This window comes from Cygnus olor, chromosome 11 (assembly GCF_009769625.2).
Source record: "Cygnus olor isolate bCygOlo1 chromosome 11, bCygOlo1.pri.v2, whole genome shotgun sequence".
NCBI classification, from domain to species: domain Eukaryota; kingdom Metazoa; phylum Chordata; class Aves; order Anseriformes; family Anatidae; genus Cygnus; species Cygnus olor.
In genome coordinates, this window is record NC_049179.1 from 953,723 (window position 1) to 981,683 (window position 27,961).

The window sequence follows — 27,961 nt, forward strand, 5'->3', positions numbered from 1 at the left end:
AACCTGTAGCTGCACTCTACCATAACCTGTGTCCTCACATGGTTTGCTGTCCAGCCACGCTTACAGAGTATTTTAGACATTTCTATTTGTTTTTGAGACCATACTGCTCTGCTTGACTGGGCACTGGCTTTACATTTGGATGGGTGAGCCTGGCCTACCATGCTCTGCAGTGAAGGTGTGGGCAGGCCTGTTTGGGTCATGCTCGCCTTTCAGTGCTTTTCTCCTCCTTGTGGCATCCTGGCAAATATGTGGCAAAGCACTTCAGCATGTAATCCTGGCAAAAAACTTCAGAAAAACCTCAACAGCTGTGGGCGCAGTGAGAAAACACAATGAGGTTATCTCTAGCTTGGGCTGTAGGAGTACAGCGCAGAGTTAATCCTAGTGCTCAGGTTGAGCTATGTTTAGTGCAAGCATATGCCCAAGTATCAGGTGGTGAGAGCAGCCATGCTCTCATTTCCTACAATTCTCACAAACCCTGACACGTGCAGGTGTATCACAAGAGCACCAGGCCTTGATGAACTGGGATTCATATGCCATAGCCTCCTGAGACTAACCTGACAATGAAATCTCCACCTTCCAGTGTGTCTGGTACCTCATCTTTTCAGGGAAATGCCAGCTTGTGGGTAGACTGTCCAGGTTCTTTTGTAGTACCTATTTGTATTACATGTGTTACAAAGAGTTTCAAATTAATGCATGTAAACTATATCTGCATCTTTTCAAAATCCCCTCTTATATGTCCCATGAAGCTATTAGTTCAGCTATCACTAGGTATTAAAATTTAAAAGGGTCACTAAATGCATACTGCTAGAAGGAAACAACATTAGTTACACATTACCAGAACAAAACTAAATTAAGAAACAGCTCATTTCCTCTGTACCATCAATATTTTACTCAGCCATAGCCTGGATGCTTGTACTCACAAAGAGGAATTAATCATTCATGTGCTAATGTACATCCATTATTTTTAAATCATCACTTAAGTAATCATTTCTCTGTGTGCTCAGATGTGTGATGTCTGCTTATGAAAGTGCAGGAAAAATCAATACAAATTAAATAAAATTTAAAAGGTGGATGTCCGTGAAACAGATGCAAAAGAATCTTCAATGCAGTAAAATTATAATCAAATTTCTGTAAAACTCTTAGTGAGTTAGAATTTGAAAAAAATACTGGTCTAGTGCTAAACATATTTATATGCCATGCTTCCCTCTTTATTTTGGTGCAAGCATGCACAATGCAGTTCATCACAGATTCTGCCTTAAAACCTGCATAAAATTGAAACAACAAAAGCTTTATTGCCATTTAATTTGGTACTGCCATTTTCCAACAGTTTATTTACTGAGAAGTATGGCGCTCATGTCATAACATCGTTTGTGTCTGCATATCTGTGAGGTTCCCAAAGCCTTCACACAGCGAGGTGCAGAACGCCTCGTGGAGATGCTCCTGCCTGCAGCATGCGCAGGGCTCCCTGCTCGCGCTGCGTGGGGCACACCCAAGTGGGAACCGAGGCACCGTGGCTCAGCAAAACGGAATCTTTCCTCTCCTGCAAAATGTCACACTGCCTTTAGCATCCACCCCGTACAGTTCACAATAATCAATGTCTCATTTCCCCTCCTCCCTCAGATGGGCTAACTGGATCTCCTGGGCTGGATTTGCTGCTGGCTTGCACTTGTCATTTACACCTGTGGAAAGCGCTTCCAAACCAAGAGCCCTGTTTTACATAGATATAAATTACAGCTAGTTTAGTCAGGCATAAATGTCTATCTAAGGTGCAAAGTAGTGAAAAACAGCACTTAGTGCTGGCTGCATATAGGAAGAGTTAAGATGGTCCTACTAGATTGGAGCCCACAGTCCCATGGAAATTAAATAATCTTTTACTGAAAGTGTGATTGCTTCTTTTGGACTACACATATCAATGAAAGAATATGGCAATGCTACTAGAACCCTGCAAGTACAGTGAATTTCACAGAAGAGCAGCATAATACTTGAAGCAAAATTTGGTGCAGCAGTGCTCTAGGTTTTTTCTTTTATTGGTTTAGTAATTTTATGGTCATGTATTTTGATGACAATTTAAGGGAGCTCTGTGTTTATGAGGCAATAACAAAATCTGCAAAATAAATTCCAAGGCCAACTTGTCTATTAATATATGGTATAGCTTCTTGTGAATTAAGAGATGAGCCGGAACAATGCTCAGGAGAAAGCAAGAAAGAGTATGTACCTTGATTAAAGATCGGAAGCCTTAGGTTCCTTTTTCAGCTGAGACCCAACACTCTCAGCCTGTGAAATGGAGAAAACGATCCAGCAAGCAGTACCTCTGTTTTGCAGCAACTTCTGAGGCTTAGTATCTGGTTCCCACTCAACTCTGCACCAAAAGCAATGCTTTTGGATATTTCACTTAAATGTTTTTCCCCCTTTAACCCATTTGTCCTAGAGCCAAATCTTTAACAGTGCATCTCTGTGAACTGTTTCTGCCTCACCAACACAACACGTTTCCAGGCAGCTCACCTGCAAACATCACTGAGTACATGGCAAAAAAGCACAAAAGGATAACCAGGTTACTGATAATGGATAACAGGAACACCATCAGCAGACTGGATTCAGAGGTGTATCATGACTGAATTTATTCTAGACAGCATGGAACGGAGAACTTAACTTCTCTCTTGGAGAAGCACATGGTGAAACTAGCTTTGGCCACAGCTTAGGGACTCCTGGAGTAGCGTGCAGTTCAGGGTTGTATATGCTGTGTAGGTACCAAACCAAGCACACAGTTTACATCCCCTGGCAATGCAAAGTGACCAGTTAGTACAGTCCAGCACACAGATATGAGTCTATAACCTTGGAGAATTGGATTGGATCTGTTTAATTTCAGCCTAATTAAATGATAATGCACAGTCATGAGCAGTATGTGAGGGAAAAAACAGTTGCCAGATGAGACTACCGTGTACAAACGCCACTGTGAATTAACTATGCAGGACAAACACCCTTTTGTTAACAAAGCAGTTAAGTAAATATGAATTTTAAAGTTCTTCCCACTTTTAACAAATTCAACAGTTGTCAGGGCCTACAGCAAGAGCGAGGGAGGTGACTGAGAGGGCATTGAGTTTCTCCACCTCAGCCAGTGCCACCTGGGGGGTGGAGGAAGGGGGCTCCCTTCAGAGCATGGCACACTCGGGTTGCTGGATGCTGACACAGGGTCTTCGCATGAGCTGTCTGTGTGAGCTACCTGACTACTTAAGTCTAAAGCAGGTGTAAGAGTGTGAAGTATGACCTATGATAATTCCTTTTTCTGGGTGTCTAAAGAACTAAGCAGGTCTTTTCCCAGTTGGATGGCTGGGGTTTACTGAGAGGAGATTCAGCCTTCTCTGTGCCCATGGGCCCCCACAGCTCCCCACGTGCAGGAGAATCCTTGCAGAGAAACCAGCGGGAGCTCACACAGATGTAGAGAATATACAACTGCTCTCTACATACAACTGTAATTCATACAACTAATTCATACACACATACAACTATGTGTGCAGCCACTGTCTCAAAACACACGCATGCCTTTTTTGCCTTTGCTCAAGTTCAGCACAGTCTAAGTGTCCCACATCACTCCTGAAACGCACTTACTATGATGCAGAGGATAAAAATGTCTCTGTCTTGCTTGTGCTAGTTCAGTGCTGATGGGCAGAGGTGACTCATCAATGGACAAAATGGGATTTTCAAGTTCTTTTAAAATGATGAGGTACTTTTCAGAGTTCACCCAGTTTGTAATTAGATACAAGATTTATGAATGTATTTGTCAAATAATGCAGTTGGCAAGTTTTAAAAACATTTCTGGCTAATTGTTCTTTTTACTCATCAATCTTGAAAGGGAAATAGCAAGGTGAGATTGTATTTTACATTTTTTTTTCCTAGTCTCTCTCTTGTCATAGCTCAGTGAAAGGAATGGCAATGTAAATACTGGATCCATGTCTTCCCATGACTTGTCCTTGGTTTCCTGTTGATTTTCTAGCTAGTTCAAGCTAGACTCAACCTTGCAAGTGAAACTAGACAGGGGATTGGCCAATTTCAAGCTTCAATTTAGATTCATGATTGACTGGTGCAATTATGTTTGCTTTCAGTACTATGTGACTTTTTTTTTTTTTTACAGCACTCTGACTGATTTCTTGTTTTGATTTCACTCTAAACCATGCCTGTGTTTCCATCTATTTCTTACTGGGTCCTATTCAGAAATATCATTTTCAGGATTACATTTTCCTATTAAAGGCTTGATTGAAAGATGGATTCAGGGCTCAGACACATGCTCATTTAGCAAAGCAGATGCGGCAGTTTCCTCAAGCTGTTTTTTACCACCTGCTTGTCAGACACTGCGTCCCACCACGGAGTGGATGGAGCAGATCATGTGAGCGTTTGGTAGCTGCTTCTGTGCAAAGTCCTGCGGCTTAGCTAAATTCCCTGGACACGTTCCCTTCCATTTGCACATGACTAAGCCTCAAACACATTTAAGGCCCACTGATGTAGACTGGAGGTATTACTGGTCCGAGCAGTTTTCCTGATTGAGACCAGAGCTTCCAGTCCTGTGATGAGGTATGCCACAGGACTTCCAAACCTGTCCCAGGCAGCCACTGAGGTTCTGCTTGGGCAGAGCCTGCCAGCACCAGTGCTGGTGCAGGACCAGGTGCTCACCCTGAGCATACGCATCCCCTCCTGTGTGCTCTTGCTCATTACCAGGCCCAGCTGCTTTTCACTGCCCCTCTGCCAACCGTTCCTGCCCTGTAACTCTACCGGCAGAATGGATCATGTCTCTCTTCCCTGTGCCCTGCAGGCAAAATCAGGCAGCCACCTGCTTAAACTATTTAAACCTACTATTGGATCCATGACAGCCTAGAGGAAAATCGGGGTGGAGACTTGGAGACCACTCTGCTGAGGAAATGTGGGGAAATTTCTGACACTGGACTGGTAACTGGGGAAGTAGAGCAGATACATCTTAAACCACAGAACAATATTGTGGGTTCACAGCCACTTCTCCAGGGCTACTAGCAGAGGAAGAGATGGAGAGAGGGAGAGGTTATGCTTAGATGCAAATCTCTGCAAGATCAGCATGTACACACCCTTCACAAACCTGGTCATGCAGCCTTCATACAAGCCTACAAAGAGCTGTTCATTCAGTTTTTTCTTAATAACACAGATGTATTTTTTGGACCTTAAGCTTTGGAACTTAATGCAGTCTGCTCAACTATCGTTCATTAAAAATAAAGCAGATCAACACAGAAAGCATAGCACCAGCCGGTGCTGTAAAGGCAGACCATTATATTGAGAGCACGAGCCTGTGCATGTACATTGAATAAACTTAGTTTCTGAAAATGTGCCTTATTCAGACCCAACCCTGCAAACATGCTCTGCCAGGCTTATTGGCATGGGACAAACTTACTGCCTGATCCAGTGCTTACAAATAAGAGCAGCCCATCTTTAAGAGGTGTCTTAGTGCTCTTTCTTAGCATCAAAAATCCATTGCTAAGACACAAAATTCAACAGTCAGCTTTATTTGCTTTGTGGCATGGGGTGTTCTTTTCCTTTTGTACACATTTTAAAGTTATCTTGGTCTTAGCAGAGGGTGATAAGCTGTGGTATTGTTACCCAAACAGCTCAGAAATGTCAGCAACAGAAAGCAGGGTGAGCAGAGGCCCTTCAGAAACTAATGAGAATGGAGAGATCTGCATATTCATAGCAGGAGGGAGACAGAGCAGCATATGCAAACTGAACAATTGCCACCAATGGGTGAGCTGATTACTGTTTATTTGGAGGTGGAGAGAAATGAATTCTAACTGGCTAAGACATTTTTGTTATCGTGAAATACATATTTGGCTAGAGCAAACGGCTCCAAATCAGAAAAGTGACATTTTTGTGCTGACTGTTTATAAACAGGATGTAGTTAGCGTAAGGCACCCACAGCTGTAGTAGCTGCAGATTTCCAAGGCCAGAACTCTAATGCATCATACTTTATCATTAGTTTTCATGTTTGCTCTCCCCAAGGCCATGCAGCATTTTGCAGGGAACCCAAAAAAACAACTTGGCTGACTGGCTGGCACTCAATATTGTATGACAGTTCATTGTTTCAAGAGACTCTGTGTCTTCACCTGAAACTTTAATCATAGTATCACAGGCCCAGTCCTGCTTTTGATTAAGTCAATGTTATCAGCTTTAGTAAATGCACAACTGGATCTGAAGTCAACAAAACTGAAAACAGGGAAACCTCTTCAATGTTAAGAGTGTAGCTGAGACGGGTGTCAGAAATTCAGGGCCTGTTGTTGACTGCCTGACCCCAATGGGATGGCAGGTGCAGGTGGGTAGTGAGAGGGGTAACGGTGAGATGATGGAGCTGCCTCAGAAATACAGCTTTCTAGAAAGACAGATAGAGCTTTAATCCACAGCTCACCCATCATTTGTGGTAAATTTGGTGGAAGTTGTATGAAGAAATCACAGGAAAAAGCTGACCTCTTGGGTAACTGTGCTACACTAAGTCTTGTTTCTTACAAGAAAAACACTCTGGAGATAAGAGCAGCTTACTCAGAAAAAAAAAAAAAGAAAAAAAAAGAAAAAAAAGAAAAAAAAAGGTAAGATCTAAGATCTGTGGGCCTATATGTGAGGCCTATACCTATTTACAGAGGTATTTTACTGCTGAGACCACATCAGAAGTGCTGTGTCCAGTGACGGGCTCCCCAGTATAAGGAAGACATAGGCATACTAGATGGAGTCCATTGAAGGGGTGTATAAATTACCTGATGGGTGTAAGTAATAACTAATAACTACTAACAGTACTAACTAACGCAACTTGTCTCCTTCTCCTGTCAGCCAACCACATTCCTTTGATGGCAACAGAATATTGCACTGAACTGGCCATCATCTTCACCATTCTTCAGATTCCCCTCTACAGGCAATATTGGAAAGGCCATCTTTCCTTGTTTCACTTATTTATTTTTTTACCCTCCCATCTGGCGATAGTACTAATAAATTGTGAAATAAAAGAACAATTTGTTACTTCAGAACTAGCACCATGACTGGTCTTCATATGGAAATAAGGTTATTCTGCTCTAATGAAATTGCTGAGCTGAATGCACAGTTTGAAGTTCATGACCCGTTGAAATGATGACTTACGGACCTTTTCTTGTATATTACTCGTGTTAATATTATACATAATATATTTCCGTCACTAGACCTTTGAAAGTTTTCTTTTGCAAGATTCTTCTCCTGTCTGTTGTGAATATTTCTGTTCCCTCAATACTGTCCCAAAGGAGGCTTTAAATTTTACAGCGCACCAGAAACCTCTTAACTTTCTGGTTTCAGATAAATGCTTCTCAGTGTCTAGGCTCAGTCTACTTGGGTGGACATTGCAGTGGAAAGCCGTTCTTTAAACTATCTTCAGTTTACAGGTTGTCAAGATCTGCAGCCTGATGTGACAGAGAAAGAGGTACAGGGAAAAACTGCAAGGCTTATCAATACAGCCAAGGAAGCTGCAATGTGATGATCATCTGCTCCCAACATCTCCCCTTGTCTTCTTGTCTGTCCTCAATGTTAAACTTACTATATGAGAGGACAACAAAAACATGGGATCAAAGAATTAGGGAGCGATCATGATAGAGCAAGAAGCATTTTGCTTATGTATGGTTATAACACGAAAGGCAAAAATAAAGGTGCAGAACAAAAAGTGCTGAGGAATAGGAACAGTGTGATGCGGATTTCCCTCTGCTGCATTTCCACTGTATTCCATTCAGTGAAAATGCTCAATATATGGCAAATATTTGGGAAAACAGTGCCAGAGCAGTATTTTGTATATTCTGTGGATGGAAGTGTATTGGGAATCTGGTCAGCAGTGTAATTGTTTATATTCATTATAAACAATCTGTGTTATTTGGCAAAAAAAACCCTGCCTGAGTTGACTCTTGTAGCTGCTGCTGAGATCGTTCTATCAGCTGGTTGTAATTTTACTTTGGGGGCATACAAAAGTACACTGTATTTCTTCCAAATTATCTGTGGGGGAAATCTGAAGAATACACTAAAGGTTCCTTGCTCTTATGGGACTTCTTTTGGCCCTCTTTCAATAGTCTCTAAGGGCCATAAGAGGATGCAGACTAAGTTTAGATTGTGTAAGCCCTGCAGCACTGCTATATACCTCTGCATCTTCTTTCCATGTTTTAATCTCCAACTACTTTCTGCTTAAACAGTGATAGCAGATAAAATAATGAAAATAATTGCTACAGGAGGTAAAATGAGGCAGGGAATGGGGGGGAAGATCTTGCAGTGAAAGGGTTAAACCCCTTTTTGGCTTTAAATATGAAACAAATAGTATGAAAGCCATTTTCTGAGCCTTCCGCACAGGGCTGAGTGTATCCCAGATGTAGGAGTATGGCTTTTGCAAGACGGGACCTCACACTTGACCTAACCAACCTGCACATGAAGCACTTGTGCTTAGCATAAATACGTATTTGTGCTCCTGTCTAGAACAAGCGGAGGGTAAAGATTTTCTATCTATTGGATGCTTGGGAGCTTCCAAATGTTCCTCTACTGAACTACATCTATTTTTTTTTCCTATAAAAGGGGAGAAAAGGACTGTCAGTGCATTAGCTAATAAGCTCCGTGGTTAGGATCTTTTGCCTTGTGACTACCCAAGTCTGCCCAGAATAGGTTAAAGCAAGGATTCAAAACCTGAACTTTCACATTCCACCTGTGTGTTGTGACTGCTATGAAATGGTCAGTCAAAAGGAGGATTTCTCTTGTCATTCTTGAGCTGTTCCAATTTGTAGGAATAACTAAATATTCACTAAACTTAATGAGAGATGGGTTCTACAGTCCAGCAGTTTGAACATTCACCTCTGGTGTCATGCTGCAGGTTTGAGTCTCTGCTCCAATGACTCCTCAGAGGGAGCGGGCATGGCTGAGTTGCTGGATTGGGATTGCTTTTGCTTGACTGATATTTTCAAGAAAATAAGAAACCCCAAGACAACTGTTTGTTGAAAGAGCAGCTCTGCATGAGCCCTACCACATCCCTGCTACTTCTCTGACCACAGACCTGATCATATTCAAGCAAAAATACTCTAAGAACAGGTCCCAGCCAGCAGCATTTTAGAAGAGCATTTCATCAGCATGGGCAGTTCTACTTCCTCTGCCATGCTGACAGCCTCCACTGCAGGGGAATGTGTTTGCACTCACACCTGTGCCTAGAGATCACAATCGCACAAGAACATGAAAGATCTTTTTCACACACGTTAAGGACTTCTAAAAATTTCCAATAGGTTTCTGTTTTGTTGGTTTTCTCCCCTTGTCTGTTTTTGCCAAGCCTAGGCTTCAAAGCGAGAAAGACTCTTATTCTAAAGGCAGCTGTTTCTGGGACGGGAAAAGTGCATTCGACTTGGCTCTGATCTTCCTCCGGGAAGGTGAGGCTCTGCTCTCGGCTCCCCCAGCCCCACCAGGTCTGACCCAGGGACAGAATTTAGCTCCGTGTAATCTCTGTTGCTAGAGGCTGAGCCTGCTTTGCTTTAGCAAGTTTGGCTCTTTCCCCATCCCTCCTGCTCTTGGGAAGTGCACCGTGAGCAGGATCTTGTCGAAATTTTGATCAGGTCATTTTCATTTGTTCAGTACTTGAAAAGCAGGAGTTATTTACTGAGGATTGAAATTTCTCTAAAGTAAAGAGAAACCAAATAGCACTGCTCTTTAAGCATGCCTCCGCATTTAGAAAGCATTGGGTTACACTTTCCATTTGAAGCTTTTCTTCTTAAAAAATAATTCAGATGTCCCTCCTGAGAATTTCCTGGCACTCCGCCTTCCTTGTAACCCAATCCACCTCTGCCTAAGAGCACAGCTCGCTGCTTGCCAGGTGTGCAGGCATGTTTGTCACATAAAAGAGGTAAGGCATAACCTTTGGCAACACAAGAACTCTGCTCTGATGAGGCATTCAAAAAGAGCTTTATATATTTTTACATATAAGGTGCGTGCTGTTTTACTAATGTCAGGTCAGCTGTGAATGAGAAATTAATTGTACTGACTTCTTGGATGGCTTTTGATTAGAGATGGATCTCTTTCCACAGGCATCCTCAGACATCCTTCCTCTACCTGAGTGCTATCAGAACTAGTAGGAGGCAACCACCCTTTCTATTTGAATGAATCCTCTTGTTATTATAGTGTCAGGCACTCAGCACTGTCTGACCCTGCAATCTAGAGGCCCAAAATTTCTGCTCTCCTTGGAAATACTTCTGAAAAATAGTGATAACTAAGATAATAATAATTCTAAGCACTCCTGTAAAGCTTTTAATCCACTGATCTCAAACCAGATACTGGCACTTAGTACTTGAAGAAAGTTAAATATGTGGCATGAGGGATCCTATCATTTGAAGGAGGAAGCCTGCAGAACTCTGTGTGCTGGGCCATTCCAGAGGACAATGGTCAATTGTATTGGGTAAAATACCGATCTCACTGCTGTTAATGGCAAAATTACTTCAGTGGAGCCATAAACACACAAAACATTTTGTGAAAAATACCATCATGGTGCCTGTATTCAAACTATGCCTTTTGTAGCAAAGCACTGCAAACTGTAATGCAGATGTTTGCTATCTGTTGCATATCTTGCGTGTCAGAATTATTGTCAATGGCTATTTGGTTTCTTTGTCTACCTAATTTCTTTTTAATCTGAATATTCATCAATACAACCTGGTAAAGAAACTGGAATACTGCAAAAATATTCTTCAAATGCTGTCAGCATTTCAAATGGATTTACTTGTATATCAGATTTTTTGTTTGCATTTCATAGAAATTCAAGTAACCTAATTTTCGTGGCACCAGCATTCCTGGTCAATGTCCTTCAAAGTGTCATTGAAGAGATTTTGGAGAAGAACAAATTTACATTTGCATGTTTATATGCTGATGTTTGCCCTGGAAAAGCAGGTAAACACATCCAACTAGGACGGAGAAAGATAATCATGTACCTATATGACAAACTATAGCTAATCAACGCTACACGACTAACAAGTGTTTGATAGCCTCAGAGACAAATTACAATCAATCCAAACTGCTAAAAATTGAAAAAAAATGCTATTTATAAAGTAGGTTTGAATAGCAAACACTTCTGAGGCAGCCATAATAATATGGATTTTCTACAAGCAGAGGAAAAAATAAAATTTCCCTGATAAATGACTTACTGTTAATTATTTACTGAGTCCCATTCTCCACCTACTTTAATGAACTCTAACATAGTGAATCTTAATACCCAATATAACGAGAGTAAATTTTCACCCTCCGTGCAGTGTGAATGGCACATTAGCTTTATTCTTTTATTCACAAAGTGTCAGTCATTCATTTCAACTCTGGATCATTCAGCAGAACTAAGATGTGCAGTGAATGTGATTCCAGTCATGTCATCCTGTTAGTGCAAAGTGATTCTCAACAGCACTTGACAGTGCACTGCTGGATTGACTCAGTGCATTAAAACAAACCAAATTATTCTGTTTTTATGTACATATCGGTACTTGTTGACACACTAGTAAATTGTTTTAATAGCCTGTACTTATGAAGGTGTATATCTTTGTAGTTAAATTCCAATACATTGTAAAGTACACTTTACATAGAAAATATTACTCTCTCAGGAAAACTATAATCACAAAGTTTAGACTCAAAAATACAGTAATGCTAACTACTTTATCTGATCTTTGAATAGCCATCATAAGCTAGATGCTGGTGGCTGAATCAGAAGTGAGTAGCCCGAGACACAGATTTGGAGCTAGGGTAATATAATGTGCTGTCAGTTACAAACCAATTAAACGGTATTCTACTTAGCTATTTGTGGCCATAACTGCAGCCTTCACGAAAACAAAACCAACATGTTGTTTTACTTAATCCTCAAAAATAGTTTCCTTTAAGCAGAGTTTAGACCAGATTCGTATCTTATGTCAAACAAAGGAGATGATGAATGCTTCCTCCAGTTAATACCACTTTCATGCGAAGGGTGCACGTTGGCCTAGCAAAGCAATAAATAAATCCACAAAGATTAATATTGGCACTTTCTGCTCCTTACTCCTCTGCTTTCAGCTCCATGCTGCCATGCCAACTCAGTTATGTAGAAAATATTTTTAGTTTATGAAGGTTGACCAATTTCCTCCAACTTGTGGTGGTCCTTAAAGCCCAGGAGGAAATTATACACCTCACTAACCTTTAAGCACTTTAGTGCCCAGATGACTTGCTGATGTTTTTAATTGGTTCGGCTGTGTAAGTTTGATGTGGGTTGCTACACTTGCTGCTTTTGTTATGAAACATCAAAACACCCAGGAAATCTTATTTTAATGCACCTCCAACCTCTCATCTACCCACACAGCTATTACCAAACTGTGGTTTTCAAAACCTGATCAGAGGGGGGTCTTCCAATTACCAGATGAATCAAGATTCATTCCTTGAGTCCAGATGCTGAGGGGGACAACAAACAGATTGTTGATGCCAGACAGAAACTTTGCCCAGCACTAGCGTATCTCACTGACATACCTATTCTTTGTCTGATTGCATTCACATCCATCTCTCTGTAGGACTTGGTGCCATCTCTGAAAATAGCTGAACTTTTGCCGCTTAAACATGTGATCTGCCTCCTTTCAGAACAGAGATAATGCCTAAGAGCCCTGGAAAATTGGTGTCTTCAATTTGAATACATTCAGCATGAGAAATATATGAGCTACATCTGCTCAGGGAGGGAGAGAAGGGGACAGGGTGATGGGGCATTCCAAGAGTGGGAGTGGGTCACTTAGGGATCCCTTTATTTTAATAATGCATAGTTTCTAGAAGGAGAACCACAGTGATGCTGCAAACCTGCCTCCAGGGGAGCTAGATTTGAAAATGTACATGAAAGATATAGGGGGTGAAGAAATTCTCAAAATTACTCATTTTAGCCAGCAGTCCATTGGTATGTTTTGTTTTACAGGACTGGTCTGGAACCTCTGTATGTGAGTGAAGAGCTATAGAGTTCCAAATGGTTTGTATTTTACAAGCACTGATCAAACATGATATTAAATAGGCCGTGCAGATTTCTTAATGGCATGGCTCTCCACTTTGCCTTAGTCACTTGAATAACAGTCTCATTAGCAAAAATTTAGACAAGAGAGAATTCTTAGTAAATGCATGCTTTTGGTTGACTCCATCTGAACACTGATCTTTTTTGCTACAGGAGATGATATACTGAGAATAACAAATCTTAGAACAGTATGAGGAGATAGGGTCCTCTGGGACTGCGAGGACACTGGAATATGGAGATTTGAGGTGGTTTTCAAGACACTCACAAATTAAGCCTGGAATATTGGTTATAGTCCCTCATGTGACGGGGTTTCTCCTCCAGACCTCACAGACACTTTATGACATACACTCAAACTGCTAATGACACATCCCCAAAGTGCAATGGTTCACTTTCTGTACAGAGTCTGCTCATAGGCTTCTAAGGGGCTAAAACTCTGCAAAGACACACTATAACCATCAACAGCACAAGGGGAAAAGGTGATCTATTTACATTTCAATCACTGATTAAACCACAGTATGTACTACAACAATCTTGACTGGACTGGTAGAGGATGCAGAGTTCTATAAAATGAAATGTAGAAATAGAAAGCCCTTTTGCTTGTATCTTTCATGATGGGAACATGATATACAAGTAATTATGCTAGTGGCACCAGTACAGTGGATAGACTCTCTTCTGCAATAATGAAGCCAAACCATACATGGTTTCTGTTGTACTAGGAAAGGACAGGTTATCAGACAGATGCAGTTCTTACGCGTCTGAGACAAAGCAGATATGTGAGACAATGGAAATATTGTATTTGCATTGGTCTGTTCCACTTGTTATAGAATATAAGACAGATTATTATTACTGTTATTCACAGTAAGTGTTATGTTTCACAATACTCATTCTTTGAAGAATACCTTAAAGTTTTGTGTTTGTCCATATTTTTCTTTCTCAAAGGTCAGAATTTGTTCCCATTAAAGTAAGTACATCTTGGTTTTGACTTGCGTGGGATCAGGGTGTGGACACAGCACAGCCTACCTGCAGCATGCTGTATTTATCCAGTTTGGGCAATCCCATACATACTAATGATCTCTTCAGCATAAAGACTGTAGCCAGCAAAGGGTGCTCATCTCCATTAGAGCTGAGCATGTTTTACTAGCTATACTATTTAAAGCTGTAGTATATAAACTGTGCCAAAAGGATATCTAGCAATACCAGAGATTTTAAACATTTGTCTGAGTTCCTCCATTTCACTAAAAGCACACAGGTACTGGAGAGTAGCAATCCCAACTTCAACTGCTGCATATCAAGCAGCTGCCACTCAAATAAAGTGATGGCAGGGAGGAGACCAAGAAAAACAGGACTACCTGTGCCTGGCAGAGGGAGCATCACATATCCCCTCAGCCTGTCTCTGGTTTGTTCACTTAGACATGGACACGCTCCCACTTCTGGTGCAAGAGGTAACAACTTACTCTGATCAGCCAGATGAGCTTCTTCAGTGCTTACCTTCCACCACTAGCCCTTCAAGTCTGCACATTTTGCAGAGCGAGGATTTGCTTTGGCTGAAATGAAGGAAGGAGGCAGTGCCAGTGCAGTTCAACTGGCAGCCTGGAGGGAATGGTAACTTCTTGCAGCCAGGCTGTAACAGACCACTGGAGGCAGCAAAAAATGCGTGCCCAGAATTAAGATTTTTTTAAGGTCAGGATTACAAAAAAAACAAACTGAATGAAAAAGAAAATTCCTTCTTCATATTTTTTGTACAAAAAACCTACTCCAAGGTTCATTAAGGTCAATAGTTTCATAATCATCGAATCAGCCAGTCTTTATATCTAGGACTAAATTACAATCCAGTATTAAAAATTTCTGGAGTGGAACCAACTCCAAACCTCTGGCCTGCTGCTAATAACACAGCATCAGCTTGCCTGAAAATATTATTCCATCCTACTGCCATGTACAAATCGTAAAACAAAGAAGCTGTTCTTGTGAAAATAAAGCCTAGGAGCAACCTGCTTGTTGCACCCATTTCTTTTGTTTCTTTTTAGTGTTGGCTTCTTTGTTTTAATGTTCACAAAAGCTGTTGCAAATTATTTGGGTCTTAAACTTCACTTGGCTGCGTACAAGCAACTCCCAGCGATGTTAGCAGAAATTAGTCACTCTTCACATGAATGATGAAGACAAATGGTGTGATTCATCTCACCTCACTTCAGCCGTAGGCATTTGGCCAGATACGTTCAACTGAAGGAATGATACAGACATTATAGGCGGTCCCAGTCCTTCTGGCTGATGAGAGGAGTACCCTCAGCCCATACCACTGGTCCTTGCTTTCCTGCTCCTGGTGGCTGCTGCTCCCTCAGGGCAGCCAGCCCAGCTACACGTGGGAGCACCCCCAAATTGATACCAATCAAAATAAACCAGATTAGCTTGAAAAGTTGCATATTAGAAGGTATCAATTTCCTTCTGCTGCAGATAGAAGGCTACAGGAAAGAATAAACTATAGGAAACCTATTATAAATCATATTCACATACAGCATTGCTCTTGTTAAATCACATACAAAACCTCACTGATGATTTTAATTTCCTTCACATCACTGTGAAAGCTTTCTTATCTCTGTGGTCAGAAAAAACACTGGTTTTCCTTTTTTTTTTTCTTCTCATTTTTATAATTACTGTATTTTTACAATCCACTAATTCTAACTTGTGAACGGCATACTGCAACTCCACAAAAACAGCTTTAGTTGCTTTCTATTACATTCACTGAAGCAGAGCTGTTTAGAATAGTAGATGAAGAATTTAATGAAGAGAAAAAGGATGTGAAAAAAATGTGGGTTCTCAGTTCAGCTCAAGCCCTTCCCAGGCAGAAAATGGAGAACTGGGCACTTTCTGTGGATGGCTTTACTTGCATGACAAGATGACTGTAATCAATCACCACTAAATGCATTGTTCATAAGAAAATTTGCAACATCCATTTATTGATTACAGCTAAAATGCAGGGATTACTTAAAAAATAATTATCATTTATCATGAATTTTTAGATACTGGCTTCATAAAGCAAAATGAAGTGCATTTCTGTACAGAGCTGTTGGTTCTGCTGTTTTTAATAGACAATAACTTTACAGGGAAACACTGCATAGGGACACACACAACCGACAGACTCCAAGCACACAAATGACAGAGTGCCTCCCAATTCAGCTGCAATGCCTCCCAGTTCAGCTGCGGCCGGAAGAATGGAATGTTTCTCAGAGATCTCCATCCATGGCCAGATGTTTTCACACCCATTATTGTGAAGCTAGCAGCTTTCAGATGGCCTCTGCAAATCCCAAGAGTGTTTTTAGACTACTGGAGGATGACTTCAATTTGCACGTTAAAAGAGAGGCAGACTTGCTTTATGGGCTGCTTTTCTGCAGTCCCTCACAGTTTGCCTGGTAGGTAAGATCTTCCCTGCAGATGGCAGATAGAAGGAATCGGAATTTCTTCTCTGCAACAGCCTCTGTTTGCTCACCATACAAATTTTCCAAGTGTCCAATACTTCTCTTGGCAATTGTTAATATACTATAATAAGCACACATACATACATAGACATGTATACCTGCATACATTTACAGGGATTTTTTTTTCTTTCATGGAAGACATCTGTTACTGATCAGGCCTCCATGGGAGCCTGACCTCAGAACCTTTTCTTCTCAACCTGCAGGAGTGTCTCAGGGTGATACACAGGCAGGCTATGACTGTATAAAATCAGCTCAAGGGCCTGCACATTGCAGCCACGAACAGCACAAGCACCTGAATGTATTTTCTGTTGGCAGCAAGAAAGCACAAAGAACAACTGAAGAGGCAGGTGGGCAAGAGTGTAGGCAAACCCAACACCTAAGCTAAACTAGCTCAGGCAGTGGCTGAGTCAATCACAGTTGAACCCAACATATTCATCTAACTGGATTCACCTATCAGTAGGACATGTACACTAATTTAACAATTTTAGAGGTGTTTTTTAAAATGTGGTTAATAAAAAAGGGCAAAAATAGAACCTCCTTTGTATGCCTTGTACCTATCTAAATCAGCAACTAATGAAAACAGATTGTATTTAAGGGATTTTAATATGAATTAAGTTAATGATGACATATTCCAAATAGTACTCTTAGAATCAGTCTGTAATAACAAGCTAACAGATGTTGGCATTTTTATTATTAATTATACATTTCATTATCATATGATTATTGTCAAACATCATTTGACAGCAAAAAATGTATAAATGATTCACACGTTTTATATTGTAAAGATGATACTGTGTTTGATTTTTAATAAGCTGACTTTAATATGCTAAATACAAAATACTCTTTGTTTTAGCAGCCTGAAATAGAGAAAGCTTCTGGATAACACGAAAGACTGACTAATCTAATATGGGTTGAAGCTCTTAAAATGAAATAAAATGGAACAGCTGTCACATTTGAAGGCGAGGCATATATTTTAAGATTACCTCAAGTAGCTACAGAAGGTAAAAAATATCAATGTATATATCTAACAAGCATCATTTGCTTCTGCCATTCATATGGTTATGAAACAAATGTGCTAGGGAATATTGATGCTAACAAGTTGCCATCCAATTAAGATAAAATTGGGGAACAATTTATGCAATATTTGCAGCATGAGTGCATTTTACTTAGAGTTTGTTTAAAATTCATAAAGTTTCATCTTTAGAATGAAACACTGGAGTTATCTTATTGATTTAAAATCATATTACATGTATCCTTGGGATTGCAGTTTCAGCAAAGCCTGCTGTAGGTACAGTAAGTACCTCTAAAAGAACATTTAGGCAGAAAGTGTAAATCTCTCTAATGCATATCAGAGCAGACAAGTCAGAGCTCTCCAAATCAAATACTGGTACACTTATCTTTATAATCACCCAGGATTTTATTTTTTTTTCTTTGCTTACTGTTTGTTAGATCAGTGTAATCTTTGTTCACTGAATAAATGTTAAGTACTACAAATGACAATTCTCTGTGGGCTATGCTAGTCTCAAGACATCATTTAAGCTAATACAATCAAACAGCAGTCATGTCTGAGAGAAAGGTGAGTCCATTTCAGAGTCAGCTTGATATTTTTTTTAATGGAAAGTCTCATTTAGTAATTGTTAAACAAGTCATAAACATCCTTGCCAAACTCCATCACTTCAAAAGGCATGATTGGTAAATGAAAATGGATCCAAATTACCTTCTTTGCTTCTGCAGGGCATGAAGTGCTTGGACATAGTAATAATTCTGTCTTCCTGTGTCCCTCACGCACACTTACCATTTCAGAATTAAGTCTTTCCAATTATCTCTTTCTCCCCTTTGTTCAAGTTTCAGTTAGACCATCCTCCCCATTCTGTATTAGCACAGTTCACAAGAAAGCTATTTCAACTTAGTTTTCTAACACTTATCTGCTTAAAGTGCACATAATGTATGTCTGAAATACAGCCATTATCCAGAGCTCTGATTGTAGCAGATTGCTCTTAGCTGACTCACGGAAAATTGTTTAACCCTAAAAAACTGGGTTTTAGACACAGGAGTGTTTTTGAAACTTGAATGTATCTTATTGTTAGAATAAACTTAATTTCTTTTAATTAACCAAGGGGCACTGTCTCACTAAAACTAATGTTTTTTTAAGGACATGGCAACAACACCAGGGTAGGTCCTCACAGGTGGCCACTGAAAAAAATAGAGCTACAGAGGTTGCATCAGTTGGTCATCTGTGTCAACATCCTCTGTAATTATTACTGTGCAAGGAGGTTAAATATCAAGTTTCTGTTTCTCCTTGCTATGAGTATGCTCTCTTCATTTCTCTTGTTTAGACAATGTAAAATGAACAGTCTTTTCCACATGGTATTTCTCATGCAATAGCATGATACCAAACCGCCAGGCTTCCAAGTGCCCTAGAGGCGATTTGATTTGTGGCACCCCTTTTCCTGACAGCTGTAGTAAAAAAAAAAATATCACTGTAGCAGGAGATTTGCTTAGGGCTGAGAATAAGGAGAAAAGGATGATATTTACGCTGACATTTTCCAAGTTATGCCACTGCCTGAATGTTCTGCTTTTGTAGGATTACTCCTAGAGGATCTATTTAGGGTTGGTTCTGGTCTGGTCTTTTTATGTTTTATTTACCCTGTACATGTTTATTGCTTGCAAAATACACCGAGCGTGGAATCTCCAAGGGTCATTTTCCATTGCTGCCCCCTGCTGTATTATCAGCAATCTGTTCTCCTGTATTTGCAGAAACTGGGCCTGATTCAAGGGCATAAAGAGAAGTTTCTCAACAGTTTGCATGCACATTTTTCTTGAGTCATGTGGACCTATAATAGTATTCTAGGGAACTGTTGTTCAGACATCCCAGTCCATTTCTCATTATTAGGCTCTTGCTTATGTGGCTTCTGTGTGGGTAACACTGTTCTTTCCTGGACATCAGTGTTTGACATATGATACCACCACTTCAGTCTGGCTTACAGGCAGTATTGGTGGCACAAGTCCAGTGACTTGATGTTTTGACCCAATTGCCCACAAGTAGTATTGAAATTCAGTGCTGAGTATATCGAGATCTACTTTCATTTCATTTGACTTTCTATCATGAGAAGTACTGAGAACCTCTTATCATAAGCGGTAACAAGGTTTCTTCTTGAATTACAGAGCCTCAGCCCCACCAAGACCTGGCAGATTTCCAGTGCAACCTATAAACTGGCTGGAGCTGAGTAAACAAATTATAGTGAATTTATAGTGCACAAATTTAGCCTCTCATTCTGTTTGTGATCTGTCAGTGAACAGTTTACAACTTATTTTGCTTCATTCATAATTCAAAATCTTTTGGCAAAGCTTTTCAGCAAATAATCCTGTTTGTATGTGGTGAGTTTTTAGCAGATCACAGAATCATAGTATCATAGAAGGGCTTGGGTTGGAAGGGGCCTTAAAAATCATCTAGTTCCACACCCCCTGCCATGGGCAGGGATGCCACCACCAGACCAGGTTGTCCAGGGCCTCGTCCAACCTCATCTAGAACACCTCCAGGGATAGGGCATGCACAACTTCTCTGGGCTATGTTCGGGATATTCAAGTCTTGTGATGTTAACAAATGTTGATGGAGGCACAGGCTTCCATCCCTTTCTGTTGACCAGGTGACAATTGCTATTAGCATTAAACTTGTTCATATTCAGCATTCCACAGAAGTTTCTGCCTGCCTTTTTGCAGAGTAATGAGAAATTTTCCTTAAGACATTATGAATGCACAAGCATATATTACAAAAGCAGCCACCAAAGGAAAATATGCCCAACAAAGAGAATGACCATTGCGCAAAGACGTAACTGCAAAATTGTGTGACAATCAAGAAGACAGACTTTTAGCCTAAAGGTTGTTCCTAGAGCCAGCTTTCAGCCTTTTGTGAATCCTATTGGACTAAATCTTAGGAAAAAAAGAGCTTGGCTGTTCAGTTTAATACTTGGTATAGTAGAAAATAACATTTTCCCTCCCCAGTCTAAAATCACATTCCTTACTACATAAACCTAAATCCTACTGACAAAAAAACAGGACTGAAAATCCTACTGAAAAAAGGTAGGACTGGCTAGGCAAGCATATCTCAGTGCAAATATTGTGTTTTCTAATGACAAATGTGGCTACCCTGGAAAAGTCAGGGTGATGCCAGACACCAATCCCCAGCAAGCTTGGCAAATCCAGGACCAGGCTCCGACATCACTTCTCCTTTTCACTGCAGCTGTTGGATGAGCAGCTCTAAAGCAAGGACAAGTTCAGCTCTTGCCAGGCTGCTGCCTCATCTTCTCCTTTCTTTTACACAAGCTACAAAAGCAGCCATAGTAGGGTACCAACTAAAAACACACAACTTGCTGTCTGATCTTAGCTGTACAACGCAGTAATTGTCTTCTCACTAGACATATTTTATTGCAGGAATAATATTGATACCCAAAATGCACCCTTCCCAAATAGGTACAGGCCCCTTAAATACTCCTGTTTTGCTACTGTATCCTTTATGTAAAGAGACTGTCATTGGTCAAAACGATTACCTCAAGTTTCTCAAATTTACCCACTGAATCAGGGAATAATCTACTCTTTGCTCTTCCCTACCTGAATTTCACTTAGACTATAAGCTGGATGAAGTACAGCTGGGAGTAGAAGGCCATCTCAAAGCCTCTACACCTCTTAAAAGCTGCATTTAGATGTTATTTCAGCTTTGTTTCAAAGATAAACATGGTAAAATGTTGTACAGACTTTGTGAGCCATCTATACAAGAGAAAAGCCTCTATACAAGACAAATTCTACCTATCTTGAGCAAGCTAATTTATGTAGATATTTGTGGAAGGAAATAAAACACTTGAACATTGTCGAAGCAAAATCCTTTTTTAAAAAAAAAGCTGATGGAAGCTAATGCAATTATTAAAAATGATTCACCAAATGTTTCAATATTTGCTCAGCTGTAAAGTTAGCAGAAAGATTGGTATAAACCTCAAGAAAAGCTTTAGAAATGTTTTAATGACATACAAACCAAGAAATTTTCAAATGATCACAATCCAGATGGTGCAATATGCTTTGGAACATGGTGGTAGTAGTTCATCACAAGACACTACCATCCATCCCGGCTCTGCACCATCTGCATTCATGAAACCCAACCAGACCTCTTATCCTGACTCACTAACCTGCTGCCAGGCATCCATGCTGACTGCAAATCATATAAAAACATCAAATCCATTTACAAAGCCTTTTCTGCTTCCTCAAAAAATTCTGTGAATACCATAATGTCTACAACGAATTAACAGCAAAAGTCACACTGTACTTGTATAAGACGGTTTGGAGTTCTAGTTTACTGGTAAGCCTGATTAAACCTTGCATTAAGTCCATAGCAACCCCAGGTCCAGTTCTTGCTCCAGATACATTAATTAAACAGTTTCATACATTTCCCTCTCTCTCACACATACACATGCAACTGGAAGCATCAGTTGATTGCTCTTTAGAGATCGGGGGACTGTACATTTGCCCGTGCTGATATACATTTCAGAGCTGGAGGACAGAGACTATATGAACCGATTAGGTTTTTAGATGTGCCTTGGAAATGGACTCTGACCTGATTTCACTCCTCTCTGCTAGAGATTATTTTACTTACCCTGTTAATCAACCATGAACAACCAGTAAACAACCAGTACGCCTATAACAAAATGCCATTATTCACTCTAGAGGTAGATTTACAGAAAAAAAAAATAAATCCAACCACAACACAGTTTCAAAGAGAAAAGGAATGCTTCACCAATGATGGCAAAAATACTATTTAAATGAGAATTGTAAGAAGTTTATATTATCTGCAAGCAAGACTTTCTTAAAATTGGAAACTATTCATGGACTGAGTATTTCTTTAAAATTAATAGAGTTGATTTGCAGTGTTAACATTTTTTCCTTCTGTGCTGTTGCAACCACGCTTCCTCTCCTTTATCTGACTGATATGGTAATAACAGGTCCTAGGGCCATATGTTCAAATACATTAGAATTCATGATGACTTTGTTCTAGTTTCTTAGTTCTTATTAAGGCTGACAATCTTCAGGGAAAATGAGCTTTTCCTAGCACAACTTCCTTAACGTTGTAAAAGATTAACATATACAAATGGGGTGTTTGACTGCACAAGTGTTTGTGTATTGATTGTAGGCCCAATCCTGTATGCACGTGCTCCTGGGCATATTGAAAACAGGTGCCTAGCCTTCAAAGGGAATCTCCCGGCAATGAAATTTACTGGTATGAGCAAGAATTTCCAGGATAAGGTCCTAGATATGTGTAGATATGAGCGAAAACAAAACTTTGGCTCGAGATAACAGGTTTAGAGTCACACAGCAAGCTGGCACATGCATTATGAAAGCACGAGCTCCTAACCTGGGCCTGACCCTGCACAGCTGCAGACAAACGAGCGTGCTGGTTGCCCTCAGCAGCGGGCAGCCTGGGCGTGCCCGTCCCATGCTTCACGTTAGGGCATGCTGCTGAAGCACGACTTAAAGGAGTGCCTTTGTGGAGTGAGGGTGAAGTTATTGCAAATCTTAGCCGTACCTGCATGATGACTGGAGGAGTTTGAAAATGTTTTCAGGGTACATAAAATGTGCAGACATGCAGTTTCAGGGGGAATTAAACTATTCAGAAAGTCAGATCATGTTAGAAAATAGTTTGGCCAAAAAAAGTAAAACCAGAGAAGTATAAATGTTATTCACTGACATCTTCTAGGTGAAATATTTTGACTTTTTGTTCCAAAATATTTTTGACTTTTTGTTCCAGTTGCATTTTGGAACTGACAGATCTATTTGGGGAGCATGGGGGTGTTAAAAAGCAGGTAAATAGCCCTCTTATAAAATAGATTTCTTTGTCTCAGGTCAAAAATGTTTTGTGTTAGCTGAGACTGGCATTTAAATATATTTTTTCCAAGCTAGAAACAGGCAGAAAATTCCAGCTCTAGTCTTGACACATCCTAGTAGGAGTATAAAACCAAACAATTGTTTCCAAATATGAACACTATTGGGAAAAGCAGCATTGTTGCTTCAGCTTTCAAGCAAGGATTTAGTTTTTGAATTGGGTTATTTGAAAAGCACCCACCATTCAGTTTTATTAAAAGGTCTTTCCAATTAACAAAACAACTGTGTTTAGGATTACAAAAAACAACCAGTCTTCCTCAGAGCTTGTGTCTAGCCATAAATCTACCATTAGACATGCAAAGATTTTCACTTCTCCTCACATAAGACGTTCCTGGCCAGCCTTCAGGACACAGGGTCCCATTTTATGAAGTTCAACTACTTTAGTCTGTGACCCTTAAGATTAACTGTTTGGGGATTTTCTTCTCACACATTTTTTATCCTTTATCCAATTCGTGGAATTGTTTTAGAGCAACTAGGCTTGTGAAATGCGCTTTGTAGAGCTTGAAAAAAGACGTAAGTGCTAAGGAAGGCTTCTTATTTATACAGCGAGGCTGTGTATTACATTTGCATAATATGATATCAGAAGAAATAAATGGCACCAGAAATAAGCGTACGGAGGGAAGTGCTAATGAGCTGTGCAGAACAGGGAAAGAGAGTATTTTTTCACAGAGGCTATGGATTTACAATTTGAGAGAAAGGAAAGTCAAGAATTTTTCTTTAATGAAAACCTGAACAAAGGAATATTGGAACAGGATTTTTTTCCCAAATTTATTAAGATGTTTACAGATCTAATTCTGAACATTAAGAAAACATGCATACTAAGTTGCACAGCCAGAAAATGTGTCATTCAGATGCACAGTGGAGCATGGTATTGCAGAGGCAGTTTAATGTGCTAGCTAGCTGTGCTCCACTCCTATTACGTAAAACGGTGAATGTACCCAAAAAAGTCTAAGATGCAGGTACATATGTAAATGATCAATCATGAGAAAAAGATATCACTGAGCAGGATTAGACCATGTAAAACAAAGGGAACCTAAAACAGATGAAAAAAAAGGCAGCTTGAGAGGACCTGCTCTGGCAATCTCTAGGAGACAGTGGTTAAAGTACAACATTAGCTCAGGTTCAGCTCCTTCATATGTGGTTTTTAGACCCAGTCTATCACTGTGCTGTGTACAGACATTTGAGAAAATGACCAAGTTTATGTATCTGTCTTTTCTGTTTGGAAAAGGATTTTCCACAGTGCCAAACATGCCTCAATTTCTGCTCCCACTAAACTCGTTGGGAGTTTTTTCATGGACTTTCATGGGAGAAGAACTAGCTCCTGTGCATTAGCAGCTGCCATCCTTCTCCTCCAGAAAGAATAATCAGTGTTCCCTAAAGACTTGAAGACCCACTGACTGATGCTGTGGCAATACAGCAAAGGGCTGAGCAGGGAAAGAAAAGACTACACGGTTTATAGTTGACAGTAAACACACCTCTAAGGTGTCCTTTGTATTAGAAGTGTTCTATATGCAAATGTAGAAGACCAAAAAAAAACTTGAGTGGATGTTAAAACACAAACTCATTAAGTCTGGCTGCTAGTTTTGCTGCTCAGAAAAAAGCTAGAAAACATTTCTTAAAAAACAACTACAGCCAGAACACTGATTCACTGCATGGTTTTTCTTGGACAAACACATTCACTGAAGAAACAAAACAAAACCAAGCCAAAGCCCAAACCAACAAGCTGTCCTCCCAGTTTATGGCCCTTTTACAATACCTTGTATTATTGATGGGACATGGCTTCGCAATTCTTTTTTTCTATATTTTACTCTTTTTAACGTTACACAGAGAGGAACGCGTATAGTGCACAGGCAGTCACTGCACCTAGTGGATAATTTTATATCCCGCTCACATGCTTGAGTATATATGGTCCCATAGTGAGTACATCCAATAGACTTTTTTTCTTCAATGGGGCTATAAATACAACTAAAAGCAAAGTACTGCACATAAGGACCTATCTATTGCTTTACTGAGGAATGAAAGATGCCATGGATTTTGGGTGTGTGGATTCATTCTCTCTTACAGCATACTGAATAAATTGATATCTTTGTCTGTTCTTGGAGAGGGGAATTTCTCCATGGCCAGTGTGCTGCAAAAAGAAATCCTCAAAGGCATCAGTTAGAACTGCCTACCTATACTACATTTTGCCCTGCTATGGCTATGGTCTGGGATGCAATTAAGATGAATTTTAGTAAAATTTGGTTTCTTCTGGTGACATTTTAGAAAGAAGTTTTCTAATATGTGTTAAGCCTGATGGTGAACTCTTTTGGAACTTTCCAGCTTCATGCTTACAGTTGTCACTGTCATTGCTAACACAGGCATAACGGCCATTTCATGTATTTTGTAGTGTTGCTAAGGTCAAGAAAGATCTAGACAAAACTCTGAGAAAGGCAATAAATTACTGTTTTGTTCAAAACAGTCTGTCAAATTATACTCTTAGAATTGAAGAAAAATTCTGAAAATAGAACCCTCCCCCCCCCCCCCCCCCCCGCTTGAAACTGGTATTTTTTTCCTAAAAAGCCCTGAAGGTTGGCCAACACTGAAGCCTTTAGCCTACTATAGCAATACTGTGGAGTCTTCTGAAAGAAGCAAGGAACAAATGCTCTGGCCCACTTACATCTCCATGACTTGTTTTTACAAAAAGTCAGGCAGCCTAGTTACATCATATTTTAGCAGTTTAGCTTGGGTTTGGAAAAGTGCCTGACATATAAAGAATCTGGAAGTCTTCTTTTATCTAAAAACTAGTCTGTGAACACTTCACACCCACAGGAGAGTACTTTATATATCAAGTGGTCCCAGTGAGCTCACCAGGGAGAGCTGTGAAGAAGTGCTACCTAGTTGCATGAAATTTCACTATCTTGTCCTAAACTGGGAGTGCCCACAACCATGGAGGAAAATTGTACATCTATGCTGGCACAGCACTGCGGTGGAACCATAGAAGACCTTTACTGTAAATGACACCTGTGTGCCAACCCAGTGCTACAGGTCTGGCAGTCCTGGGGCTCCCTGTGCCACCCTCGCTGGACACTGCAGACATGGCCTTAGGCAGACACTGACTGCCTCTTGCTCTGTACCACTTCACCCATGGGAGAACCAAGCGTATCCCTGATCCATACATCAAGAAGCAGGCCTGCCCCTTTCTACGTCCTTTTCATTTATGTCAGGGTTGTTTTGCATTTTTGCTGTTTGCTGTGTAAGTCGCAGTTACAAGTTTCAGTCCTGAGCAAGAAGGGAAAGCAGGTTTTGCTTTTGGTTTCCTAAGCCATAACTCACAATATTTGTTATCTATTTTTTCAAGCACTGGTGTTTTGGCAATTGAAAAGTCTCAAAAACCCAACAAAACTCTTACAGCAATCTGGGTTTAGCCAGAAAGCTTTGTCAACTCTGGCTCAGCAGAGTTAGTTATCCTGGTTAATTGGATCGATGGCGACAACTGTAATTACTAGAGATGAGATTGCCTGTACTGTAATTACATTTCAATCTTCAATGTGAGCTGGACTGTAGAATACATACTGCAGATTCTCCCAATTACAAACAGGTTACGGAGAGCATAGTACTTCTGTGCTAATCATGTTCATTATTATATAGAATAAAAAAACATGCCACCAGCTAAAAGAATTGTTAATCCGAAGCAGTTTTGCTGATTCAAAGGAATTAATCCACAAAGCTTTACCACTACATGGTTTTTCAAGATAACCACACTATAAAAACACTAAAGTTTTTTTTAACCTAAATAGTTACTATATATTCAGCACATTACAACTGTCAGCTCTTGCTCTGATATTCATTTGCAGAATGTTAATAAAATACCAACATTTATAAGAAAAAACTATCCTTTCAAAACCATAGGAATAACTTTTTTTTTTTTTTTTTTAAGTCCAATGTAAAATGGATGCATACACTATGCCTGTAAGAGCTTGTTCAAAGAATAAGGACAAAGAATGAGGAAACTACATGGATTTGTCCTTTAATTTAAGCTTACAACACATCAACGATGAATACAACTTAAAGGAAAAGGAGTGTGTTTCAAGGTAAAAGGATGCTGAAACCTTTTCAAAACTACCAAAACTAGTAAAGACAGTATTTTATTCTGCTTCACTGAATACTCAGCCTTCTGTGGTCATGGACACTTGTGCTGGCTTTTCTTGAGGGCTCCAAAGAGGAAGGTTATGTATTTCTCTAATTAGGTTTAAAAATGTTGTTCCTGATTTGAATGCACACCAATATAAATACATTAATTTCTTCTGTTTCCCAGCAAGGTCACTACCTTGGTTTTATGCTGCTCTTACTCTAATTTTGATTATTTTCCAGTGTTTATTTATAAATATCAATGATTCATATTTGCGGAAGAGGGGAAAGAACCAATATATCTTTTTCTCTTCTTTTCTTTCTTCTTTTTTTTTTTTTTTTTTAAATTCCGAGGCTCAACTATGTCTGATATATTAGAGACCACATAGGTTTAATGAAATCCATTTATGATTTTATGAGTAAAATCTGTCCCTGAGCA

The 27,961-nt window shown here is 39.9% G+C and overlaps 1 long non-coding RNA gene across 2 annotated transcripts in view; it reads right to left on the minus strand.

The window, feature by feature from the left end:
• Positions 1-896: 896 nt before the first annotated feature.
• The window catches only part of LOC121076303, a 102,031-nt gene continuing 74,966 nt past the window's right edge, over positions 897-27,961 (minus strand). Inside the window, exons 4-5 of one of the 2 annotated variants that reach the window (XR_005823449.1) lie at positions 2,216-2,274; positions 897-1,540 (exon numbers count right to left, since the gene is read on the minus strand). This is a non-coding gene — a long non-coding RNA (uncharacterized LOC121076303). Of the gene's footprint in view, positions 1,541-2,215; positions 2,275-7,309; positions 7,428-27,961 lie in introns of those variants that run through there. The other variant, XR_005823448.1, reaches the window with a different exon arrangement.